This window comes from Eutrema salsugineum, unplaced genomic scaffold (genome assembly GCF_000478725.1).
Source record: "Eutrema salsugineum unplaced genomic scaffold, Eutsalg1_0 scaffold_12, whole genome shotgun sequence".
NCBI classification, from domain to species: Eukaryota; Viridiplantae; Streptophyta; class Magnoliopsida; order Brassicales; family Brassicaceae; genus Eutrema; species Eutrema salsugineum.
In genome coordinates, this window is record NW_006256895.1 from 1,593,474 (window position 1) to 1,605,851 (window position 12,378).

At 38.0% G+C, this 12,378-nt stretch overlaps 1 long non-coding RNA gene across 9 annotated transcripts; it reads left to right on the plus strand.

Moving 5' to 3' along the window:
* The first annotated feature begins 1,818 nt into the window (after positions 1-1,818).
* On the plus strand, positions 1,819-11,300 carry LOC112089238. Of its 9 annotated transcripts, none has more exons than XR_002900908.1 (17): positions 1,819-2,024; positions 2,857-2,934; positions 5,096-5,241; positions 5,336-5,411; positions 5,518-5,670; positions 5,905-6,063; positions 6,276-6,659; positions 6,779-6,900; positions 7,021-7,077; positions 7,310-7,412; positions 7,539-7,606; positions 7,693-7,804; positions 7,877-7,993; positions 8,613-9,087; positions 9,199-9,341; positions 9,519-9,860; positions 10,836-11,300. It is a non-coding gene; the product is annotated as an uncharacterized LOC112089238 (long non-coding RNA). The 9 variants fall into 9 exon arrangements; XR_002900909.1 differs by lacking the exon at positions 2,857-2,934 and having other exon boundaries at positions 10,836-10,947; positions 11,068-11,300; XR_002900911.1 differs by lacking the exon at positions 2,857-2,934 and having other exon boundaries at positions 8,613-8,823; positions 9,006-9,087.
* The last annotated feature ends 1,078 nt before the right edge of the window (positions 11,301-12,378 follow it).

The window sequence follows — 12,378 nt, forward strand, 5'->3', positions numbered from 1 at the left end:
TTATTTTAATCTAAAATTTTAGTAAAATAAAATTATCTTTTTGACAAAAAAAATAAAATTTAACATTTTATCACCAAAAAAATTTCAACTGAGCCATTATACTTTTATCGTTAGTTAACTATAACTATTGATTAGCATTGGCTCTAAAATGGCTTGGTTGAAGATTTATTTTATCCATCAAGTAGTTGGTGATTTTTTTGACTGAAAGTTGTGAGTTAAGAGTTTTTTTCAGCATTTTTTCCAATCTAAAACTAAGTCCTTAACTAAGAATTCTAAAGCTGTAGAAATATTTTTTTCTATGCATATGGTTTTTGATTTTCTTCATACTATTCTATTTTTCTTTTATTATTTCTTAGTTGGCAAAAATGAACAAAATCTATATTGTTTTATATATAGAAGGCATAAAAAAATATAGAAGAATATATATATATATGGGAAAAATCTTAAAAATATATCAACTATATATATATATACTAGGTGGTGACCTGCGCTTCGCGTGGGATTACTAATTATGTTTTTGTATTTTTTCGGTTTATGGTTTGTATTGGTCGTTCTTGTTTTGAAAAAAGTGTAGATAATTGTAATTCGTGTTTTGTCTGTGCTATCATTTGTACATTGTATGTTTTGTGTTTTTTTTAAGATTATTTTTTTATTTAAAAATATTATTTTTAATACACATTTATTATTAAACTCTAACTGAGAGCATGGTCAAAGTATAAATTAGTACATGCAACTGAAATTTTTTTCTACCAGCAGTTTAGAAATCTGCGGCCCTACATATTGGACAATTTTTAGTTGTATAGAGCCAGTTGACAATACATTGATGGTGGTACATGTGATTACATGGTAGGCTGTTGATGTCTTCTATTCCTTTAAATGTTTGTAGACAGATTGGGCAGTCTTCATTTTCATCTTCAAATGTTGGATTCCTTTTAGTCGTGTTGAGATTGGCTATGAGAGTGTCTGTGTCCATCTTTGACCTTGCATGATAGTTATTATCGCTAATTTTGAAATAGATATCAATGGTTGTACCTATATCAGTTTGATGAGATATTTGCACTGCGTTTAAGAAGCTGACAAAGTAAGCCGCTGTTCTTCTTGCTTGTGTCTCTTCTATTTCATGATAGGTAAGAAGAGATTCTATGGTTTGTGTTAAGGTAGTTTGTGATGTTGAAAATCCGTCTCTGGCGTATGGTATATCGATGATGATATCATTCTGCTCTGTGTGTGGTCTTTTGATGATTAGATGTATTGTGGTGGAGCTATATGTATTACGAAGATGTGTTTCATAGGAGAAAGAATATGATATGTTTTGCTGGTCTCCCATTGTTTGTGTGGTTATTATTGCGTTCGTACACTACATTTGTCTATTTATAGCAATTTTTGCCTCCCCTTGTGTTTTGGTTTTTTTTTAATAACCTCCGTTTTGTGTTACTTTTCCATCCGTTTGGTCATTATTATTGATTGTCTTTAAATTTTCCATTTACGTTAGATCACTGAATATTTATTTATACGTTTTCCTTTAAGTTTCAGGTTCAATAGTATTTGGTACTCTTGTAATCTGGCTGGACATATAATTAATGGAAGACACTGGTTTGTTGGGCTTTTTATATGGGTTGGCGTGTTGTGTATGGGCTGTTATCGTATTACCTTTGGGATGATTATAGGTTCTCCCAATTTACAGAAGCTCAGTTTTGTTGTCACGTAACTCTTTTTATTTTATTGGGCCGGTTTAGCTATCTTTAAACCCAGGAATTTTTTTGTTTCTCCTTTGTGACTTCTACAGTTCTCGTGCTCCTCTTCTACCTCCAAAATTGGAATGCCTCATTTTTTTTTCCCGATGAATTTCCGAATAGCTTTAGGTGTCTGCCCATTGCAATCATTCTCATTGAACTCTATTCTCTGGTGCCCTCTGTTTTAGGTCTCGGTCAGATCTCGATACAAATGTGGATGTGTTTGTGGATTGTGTGGCCGTGAGAGGCGATTCAGCTGGTGTCTCCGTTCAATCTTGTCGTTGTGTTGTGGTCAGTTATTATGATATTTACCTACTTTTTGGGGTGTTTTGTAATCAGTTGTTCATATGCCAAATTGGTTGCTTAACTTTTAGGCGTTAGCTCTAGGGCCTGAAAATTCATTGTAATCATTATTTTATTTTCTATTTTGTTAGTATGACTCTTTGACCATTGATTTGTTTGGCGTTGGAATTTGTTTGCTACTCGTACTTTCCTGTTATTTTGTTTGTAATTGATGTTGTTCTTAGTTTTCAATGACTTCATAATTAATTTTATTATTGAAACCGTGATTCTAACATAGCGTTGGGAGATAGTGAATCTAGTAGGTGGTTTCAAATGATGAATACAAACTTCACCATCTGTTTATAGTAGAAACAGTTTGAGCATGCTGTGGTGAGGTCTTTTAGGTTGCATAGAATTGGTTTATTGGCACAAGTGTTGTCATGTAGCGTCGTTTCTGGACGACCCGTATACCATGCAGTGCTCGTTTGTTGAATTTCTAACACTGTGTTGCTTTCCCTTTGTTCTGTTTCCATCCCAGTTTCTCCAAATATTTTTTCCCTTCCTCTTCTGCTCCTCTGCATAACATGATAATACCATAGATATACATACCATTTTCATATGATCCTTCTGCAGCTGATTTTAGATGATGGAGTCCAATGTTTGTGTTGTTGCGGTGGAAGTACTCTTGTATGCCTTTGATGTAGTGGACCTCAGTATTTCTGTGTTGTAGACATCTCTCCATTAGCTGTGTGTATCTGTTTAGTGCTTGTAATGGTTTCATTGCCAGAGGGTTGAGGTTCATTTTTTTGTTGACGCGCTTGTCATTTGCCACCTTTGCTAGCTCTGGAGATGCTGCCATGGTATTACGCAATGATGTGCGGGAGATTTCGGCAACTCTTGAAAGAATATCACCGAGAAGGTCATTTGGTAGTTTCTCAAAGTTTGAAAGTGTTCTTTTGGGAAGCATTTTTTTCCCGGAGTAGTTTTTCGGGTTGTTTGTTGTGTTTGTGTGTACCTATGTGGGTATATATAGTGGAGTTTGCTTTAGGGGTTTGCTCTGAATTAATACTGTAATCAATGTGATTTATTACTCATAATATAGAGTAGTGGCCCTTTATTTCACGTAATTTAGTACAGCCGTTTCAAGTGAAATCTTTAGTGGCGTCCGTAACTGCACTGTTGGTTTTCATTTGGTTCTTGTGTTTTCGCCCGTCTAATTTTTTATCCGATATTTATTTGTTGGTTTTTTTTATAAATTCTAAATTCAGGCGTCGTCGTTTTCCCATTTTTCTTTACATCAGATTTTAGTTTTTAATTGTTTTTGTTTTTAATTTTTTTTGTGGGCAACTTTCTCCCCACTTACTATATTCTTTTATTCGTCTTATTTTTTTCTTAAGTTCGGTGGCCAATATATTGCTCCTCCCGTCTTTTTATGTTTCTTTCTCGCATTTTTTTCTGGTCATAAATTGTTTCATTAATTTGTTAAATGCTTTATTAATAAACACATCTGATAAATATTGTTCTTATTTTACCCAAATTCATGATTTCACAGCATATCAGAATTAACTTGTCAAGTGTTGCATAATTTAACGCAAATACGATTTCTAAAGTGAGAAGCTAGGTCGGCGTCTCTGCGGCTATGTCCACTATTGCTCTAGAGAGTCCTAATGCTAACAAACTTCCTCATTTGCTTGTAGTAGTAGCATTTGTTGCACCGGTTGTCCATGTCGTTGAGGTGGCATTCTGGTGGAGGTTTGTTATTTCTTAGGGTGTTGCGGTATCGACTTTTCTTTATGACCGGAATGCCTTGTAGAGATGTTTGGATACTTCTCCAGCATTGGTCAGCTGTTTTTTTGTTTTCTTTCCACTGTAGCTTGTCTAGGTATGCTTTGCCCTCATCCATTTCTCCCCTGCATAACATGAGAATACCATAGAGGTAAATACCATTCTTGTAGGAACTGTCTGCTGATGTCTTCAAATGCTCCAGTCCTAGGGTGGGGTTGTTGTGCTGAAAGTATTCTAAGATGCCTTTTCACGTAGTGTGCTTCTGCGTTTCCACTTTCAAGACATCGTTCCATGAGTGCTTGAAAGTTGTTTAGTGCCCATAATGGACGGCTGGCAAATGCTCCTAGGTTGAGTCTCTTAACCACTTGGTTGTCTTTTGCATGTTGCGCCAACTCTGGTGATGATTGCATGATGTTGCGTACGTCTGTGCGTGATGAACTGGCTACACGTGAGAAGATTTCTCTGAGTAGCTCATTTGGGAGAGCTTCAAGTGGGCAGAGTTTTCTTTGTCTTTGCATATTTAGTATTTTTTGTGCGAATGGTTGATGTGGCTGTAGCTAGGTACCTTTATATAGTAGTTTTCCGCAGTGTTGTTAGATTGTATTGATTACAAATTTATTTGCCTTAAATTCTCTTCATAATGGTTGTGGATATTTATTCCTACCTATTCAGTGGGTGTGTCCGTTACTTTTCAATCGTTTCATGTTGTTTTACAATATCGCATCTGTGACGGCTGTTGATTTATTCTTTTTTAGGGCGAGTTAGAGCATTATTAATCTTGTATAACCATTTCATATTGTCGTACAACTTCTTTCATGTAAATTTATATAAATTGTGTTCAGTGTGTTTTTATTTTACTGGTAAGTTGGTTAGTGGAATACTTTAATGAATCTTTAGTAGTATGAGCGTGTGTATGCCGTCATTGTTTTTTCCCCTTTCTTGGTGTTCTGTAATTTATTTTAAAATATTATAAACTTTCGATTATTACAGTGTGGTGATTCTATTAGAAACAATTTCCGTAGTTATTAGAACTGAATTACCATAAATCTTAAAGAAAAGATGTCCTGTGAATTGTGGTCCACAATAAAAGGAAATGGGTTTTGGATTACACGGGCTTCTCTTGCTTGGTTTATTTGGATCATGCATACCTGATCTTCCTCTGAAATTTAGCTTCTTCGTATATGAGCGCATTGTTTGTCCGCATCCTTCACACCTGTGATTTTAATTGTCATATGAGCAAGTTCAATATCTTTCTTCAGTAAGAAGTTATAGTCATTACCTCATGCTTTGGGCAGGTTGTTGAATATTTCTTTGTAGACGATATTACAGACGCCTTCTCCCTTGCTCGTCACTGATGTTTCATCAAGAATTTTAAGGCCTCCAGGTGAAGTTACACGTGAAAGTGCTACATAAAGCTGCCCATGGCTGAATACTCCCTTTGGTAGATAGAGAGCAACTCGTTTCAAGCTTTGTCCTTGGCTCTTATTAATCGTCATTGCATAACATATTCTGATGGGGAATTGACGTCTTCGCAGTGTGAATGGAAGCATGGTGTCGGTCGGTGATAATTGAATCCTTGGAATTAATACCTTCTCACCCACGTGTGTCCCAGTTAGTATCTCTGCCTCAAGAACTCTGTCTCCTAGACGTGTAATCACTAACCTGGTCCCATTGCATAAGCCGTTTTTTTGATTGAGGTTGCGTAACAACATTACAGGTATACCGACTTTTGGGTGGAGACGATGATTTGGTAACCCAGGGAAGTCCAGGGAGTTTAGGTACTCTACAGCGTAGTGTGATCTCCAGTCACCATCTGGTGTTGCCTCCATTTCGGTGCTGTCCGACCTTAGATATTCCCGCATTTCAGAAGGTACCTTGGATAGCAAGTAATCATTTATTTCATGAACTGTCTCATTCCTTGGGGTCAGTATTGCTCTTTCTGTCAGGTAGTCATGTTCTTGGTAATGCTGTAGGAAGTTTGGGTATGCTGCACTTGCGATATCATTGTGCGGGTCCTCTGTTTTAGGAAGCATAAAATCTTGAGCAATGGATATTTTATCTCCTTCACTGTGGTTTTCTTGAGTTTCTTGTACTGTTTTGGCAGTTCCGTTACCAACTTGCAATATCCAATCGGCGAATTCTATATCCTCTTGTTGGAGTCTCATGTTTTGCGACAGCATGAAGACATTACATGACTCCCACAAGTATGATTTACTCACGGACGCTGAGACAGTATCTTGGCGGCTCCCTTGTGCAACAACAGGTAAGATCTGTCTGAAATCACCACCCAGCAAGACTGTTTTACCACCAAATGTTTTGTGAGCTGCAGATTCATCCTCTGTAGAAAGCAAGTCTCTTAGTGTTTGGTCTAGTGCTTCAAATGTGTGTCGATGAGCCATCAGTGCCTCATCCCAAATTATCAACTTTGCCTTTGCTATCAATCCAGCTAACATTGATCCCGCTTGAATATCACAGACCGACCCCTGGTGAATGTTTAGTGGTATGTTGAAACGTGAGTGAGCCGTCCTGCCTCCTGGTAGTAGTAGAGCCGTGATACCAGCTGATGCAACAGGAATCACTACTCTTCCTGTTGAACGAAGCTAGGCGATAATTGTCTTGTATAAAAATGTTTTACCGGTACCTCCGGGGCCGTAAACAAAGAACAGCTTCCCTGCCTCATTCTCTATGGATTCCAAAACTGCATCGTATACCCTTCTCTGGTCTTCATTCAATGACCCAAACATCCTGTTGTGTTCTTCTGTTTCTGTGTCTTTGTCAAACATCATTTCTTGTCTGAGCACAGTGTTGTTTATGTCTTGGAGAATGGTTTTATCAGGCAGAGGCACCCCTTTGAAATCGGTTAGTGACCTGTCGTTTTCTTTAAGTAGTTTCTCGATTTCCATCAACGTATATTGCTGTTGCTGTGCATCATCTAGTTGTAAACCCATGAAGTTAAACTCCTTCCTCTTCTTGTATAGGATATCCTCCGCCAAATACTTCCAAGCGTGATTCCAAAGTTGTACGGGGTTGCCCACTTGACAGTACAGTAAGATGGTGACAAATAATTTCCTCATCTGAGTGGCTGTGGCCCAATATGCAGGTTCGTCTAGAGCATCATGCCATTCTTTGTCATCGTCCAGTAATCCTCTTGCGTAACATGCATCTCTGAACTCTGTATATGTGATTCCTCCAACTGTCAATATTTCTTCAAAACTTTTAGGACCTCGGACAACATTGACCAGAATCCTTAGGTAGTACAGTTCACCAGCAGTTGGGGGTATGTACACCACTCTCCCTATCGATGCTCGCTTCTTTCTTGGAGTCCATATTTTCTCAGAGCTGTGATAGACAAACATAGTTGGAAATTCCACATATGTTAAATTCTGCGCTTCCTCATATATGTTGTTTGCCTCCAACCCAAGCGGTGAACATAGTTCGCTCGATATCATCTCTTGATAAGACATTCGTTAAATCCACCGTCTGCTCAAAAACCACTCTTTGTTGACCAGGTAGGTGAATTGAGAGCTTCATTACAGAAGGCTGGTGGTAATGTATGTGGAACGCAAATATTCTCCAAGCTGCCTCGCATGCTGACACATAACGACAGTCAAGGTAATCATCTATCTCATTGGTGGTGTTGTTATCTGATTTCTTCTGGTCATCAGCATTTTTGCTTTTCTTTGACTTCTCGATTACAATTGTTGCTTTGTCCACACCTTTTGTAATGTACTTGAAGAGATATTTAATAGCGCTGGTTCTGCAACACCACTCGACGTTGATATGGGCCTTGTATTTCTTCAAAAGAGGTAGGTTATGATGCACAACATTACGATTGTCAAGTTTGGTATCACCCTTCATAACATATGTTGACTCATCTTCTCGTCGTCTGTAGACAACAAATCCAGATTTATCAATGCTTGTCTGCTCGGAAAATGGTCTTGGGTAGTTTTTGGTGCACTCGCCTTTCTCCATGCATGGCGACTTCAGCCGAGTCTTACCGCAAGGTCCATGCATCATATGTCGCTGCACTAACTCAAACCCTTCTTTGTCTGACTGTTTGTTTGGTAATTCGGCAGAAATATACTGATCGATCAATGAAGGTGTTGCTTCCCTGTAACCTTCAAACCAAAGGAGAATGTGTGCATGTGGCAGTCCACGCTTTTGGAATTCAATAGTACATACCACTGCAACAGGTAAATCGTAAAAACAGGTTTCTTGTTAGTTTCGTTGGTGTCATCGCTATTGTGTCATAAAATATGTATAAATGTTTTGAATATGATTTCTCACAAAAAATAATTTCACATATAAGGCCTACATATTTCGTGTTATATGGGAAGTTTGCTGTCAAATTTGTATACAACTATTTAATCTTAAATTTTTTTTTTTTAAAAGTTATGTAGCAGAAATGGTGTACTTGGCAAACGTTAATAAGCCCACTATTGATGTAAGCGAACTTAATATTACAATTTTGCACTTTTTCTTTGAACAGGTTAAACTCCAAAACTGATTTAATATGACGTCTACTTAGGTACTTTGATGTGACAGCATTACTAATCTATTAAATAGGGAACACAGGAAGTCTTATTTCTACGTGAATGTGACAGCAGGTGTGGTGATATCCATTCTTGGATATCATTTTCACTTTGCTTAGTTTTGAATGGCGTCCTGGTTAGTTGTTATAGTTTTAGAGTGTGAAATCTGTTAGGCCTGAATTAATTACGTATCTAATAGCCTTGATCTCAGGGGAGTAATCAGGAAAGTGAGGTAATTTAAAACAAAGCAATATGTTTGAAAAGATATTACCTGCTGCAGGAACAGGGAAGAATGTGCCTTTTTTGAAGTCTGCCATCATTTCATCCAGTTTTAGCTTAAAGAGTCGGCATTCTAAATCTGGCCTACTGTTTGCCGATTCTCCGCCATACGCGTCAAGGTGATCGGTTATTTCGGTCCAGCTGGGATTTGCGGTGACTGTGATGAATAAGTTTGGATTCCCATACCATCTACAAATAGCCATTGCGTCATGGTATTTTTCAGCCATGTATCTTGGTCCAGCAGTGAATGAAGATGGCAAAATAACTTTTTTGCCAACTTTCCGGGCATCTGTGTCGCCTCTCTCAACTGCATCACATACATTGTTGTATAAATCTGCTCGCAATTTCTTTTGGTTTAGCCTGATAAAGCGTAATCTTTCTTGCTCCGTTGCAGTGTAAGCATCTACAATATACTGATGCAGCAACCTCCCACCCTTGATGATCGTCATACCCTCTGTCAATCTAGTTTGAAGTTGGTAAGCATAGTATTCTCTCATCATCATGCATTCCCTCTTTATTTTCGTCCCTTCCGTTGTTGAATATGGTATCTTATCGTGGTAACCTTGTTCACCGTATGGGAATAATAGTGGATACTTGAGGCTCATGAAGAGTGGGTGTTGATCACTGATCCTCTGTAGTGAAGAAGACTTGAATTGGAGAACTACATCTCTTCCTCCAGTGTTGATTGTCAAGTCACCAACTATTAACCCCCCAATCTCGTCAGCACTTGGTAAATCATATTGTCTCCCACGATGCTTTTGGCTAATCAACCTGATATTGAACTCAACTGTTTTATCAGATTCATAACGATCCCTTGCATGGCGGAATATTTTTGCAAGATGATTATTTGCATCCAACATTGTGATCAGTTGATCGACAATATTCTCATCAATTTTGAGTTTTGCAGCTCCACCGGTGATTGCTTTGATTCGGTTGTGGACCTCATTTGCTGTGTCGAATATATAAAGTTGGAGAAACTGTGGTGGTTTCCCTTCAACAGGCACCAGGGAGCCTATTTGGTGATGATTCTGACCATGGATTCTGTAGGTAAACGGTCCTTGAGTTCCTGTGACAGTATGATCCACGTGTGCCCCCATTGATGTGAAGGCCAGCATCGCATTCACTACACGGATATTTTGACGGAATTCCGGTAATTCTAGTACCTCTTTCAGCGGTGACGGCGGGTCCTTAACACGTGGGAGCTTCACACGTCCTTGTTGACAACAAATGCTGAACAGTCTTTTAGTTGGTAAGGTTTTATTTCCAACAGCTTCACCTACCCATACTAATGCATCACAAAATGAGCACGCAACTAATTCCGTATTGATTGATTGGTAGCCTATTGTCGATCCTGCATTAGATTTGAAAGCTGTTTCAGTTGTAGTTGGAAATTGCATGGTTTGTGAAACTATTGATTTGATAGCTTTGGAATTTATTTGTACCTGAAACCTTTGCGGACCGTACAGCTATTGCTGGGGAAATGTAGAATAACACGACTATGAGCTTTTTTTCCAAAAATACTGAATTGCAATTCACGTTCCATTAAGTTTGTTTTTATGGTCGCAATATGTGTACTTACAGGAGCTGCTTCTATTGGCTTTTTGGTTTGCTCTTAATTTCTGCCGAAATTCCCTTCTGGTTTTTGCCACAGCTGCACATTATATTAACCGTTTAAATTGTTTTTAGGCTGCAAAACCTTGTACACATTTGTTGACATATAAGTAAGCCACCTTTTTGACAACGCATCCCATTTGTGTTAATCAAGTGTAAGTCGGTTTTCATGGTAAAATTGGGAGCCATCCAGGGAGGTAGCCTTGTCTCCTCTTTCACACCTAGAATACATGCATTGTTGTTAAAAAATTATGTGAAAATATAGGTAAAGCGACTCCGGAGAGATACTTATAAATTTTCTTACGGCGAGTTTTTGTGACTCCGTGAGAGACGGTTCTTTGAGTTGGTAGTTGAGCTAACACTATCAAAATAAGATGTGCAGAAAGTAACCTGTGGTTAGTTGTCGCCTTTTAAACATCGTCACTCTTATGTTTTTTGTAAATGTACCTTTATCATTTTTTGGGCCTCTTCTAGATGATAACAACGTCTTCTGGACCTCTCGGGCTTTCTTAGCTAGACCTAGAACATTGGTAGAAGTGATTTTATAAATAATTATAAATGCTCGGTGATTTGCGTTGTTTGTTTAGATAACTGTGAATACCCTGGCTTTCAGGTGTCTGGCTGGAGTGGAGGAAACACATGTTTGGAGTTGAGAGATATTCAGCAGATAGCCATGGCTGACTTTGGTCACCTTTCTGGACACCTGCATTTCATTGCGTAGTGAGGTTGTTCAGTAGCTATGAAATTAGTTTTGGGTAGTACATATTCCTACCTTTTTTGGGAAGGGAAGCTTTCTTCATAACTATAGTGTTGTTTTTGGACAAACACTTCATTCTTTTTTCCAGGGAATGTTCATGTTGGCAAACCGTTTTCCCTTTATCAAGAGGTGTTTTGTGCACCATGATGTCTGTTACACGTAGATTTGGTAATTGGGGAGCAATAGGTGATATTTGGAAGAAGGGTAAGTTTACTTCATCTGGGCATTTTACCTCATCTGGGCATTTTGTAACTGAAATATTGTAATTGATATATAACAATAATATTATGTAATTAACGCTATTAAATATGCCTTAAATCATAAGCGACAGCTATGTGCCCGTTATATATGGTGATCATATTTATATCATTATATGGTGAGATATTTTCGTCTCCTTGACAATTTGATGCTTAAAACTCTATCGCCAACAAATTTCCATGTCTTTCTTTTGGCTACGTAGTTGTGGTTCCTTTTTTCACTTTCTCTTGTTGGTTTTATGATTCGCAAGACAAAATGAACAAACCATGCTCGAAATGAAAATAGAGGTCTCTTTCCTTTTATGTTTCACTCATAAAGATAAACATATCCTAATTAGATTGCGTAAATCTTCTGTGGTTTGTTGATTGTGATACTGTGTATGACAGTTCAATTGAGCATAAGATTGATTGCGTTGGTTTATACGATAGGAAAATATTATTGACAATACTCTTAATTTCATCGAAAGTAGAAGTATACATGTCTTTGTAGGTGCATTATTTCCCGAGAAGAAAAATCTTATGAAAGTTGAAGACAAAACTCCTCTTTCTTATTGAACAGCGAGAAGTAAATATAAATACTCTCACAATATATTGGTCGTCTCACATATCGAGGACCACAACTACAAAGTCAAATGCTGAAGATAATAGAAAACAAAACGGTAAATTCTTCTTAAAACATAGTAGATAAGATTGGGGTGAATGAGCGGCGGCGGCTAATCTGTCCGAGCCTTTTTGGGTGGCTGTTCCTCAGATTCAGGTGTTGGATTAACAATTGTTGGATCGCTTGTACTTGAATTATCATTCGGTGGTTGTACATATTGAGGGAGAGTGGCAGTCATTCCAGGGTCATTCATGTAGACCTGAAAATGTTTAAGAATATTGAAATTGTGCATACGATGGAAAGAGTTAGTGGAGATAACGAAATGTCAAAATAGACCTGGGTGTCAAATGTTGCTGATGGCAAAACTTCAGGAGATTCTAGAATGCGGGCAACTGTGAATGTTTGATGTTTGGCTGTGAAGTTGTACTCAGATAGCTTCAGTTGGAAAGTGTATGTTTTACCCACAATGTCTTTGATGAATTGTGGGAGATCTGTTTCCTGATTATCCTGCACATTGGTTACATGGAACTCTATGAATCAA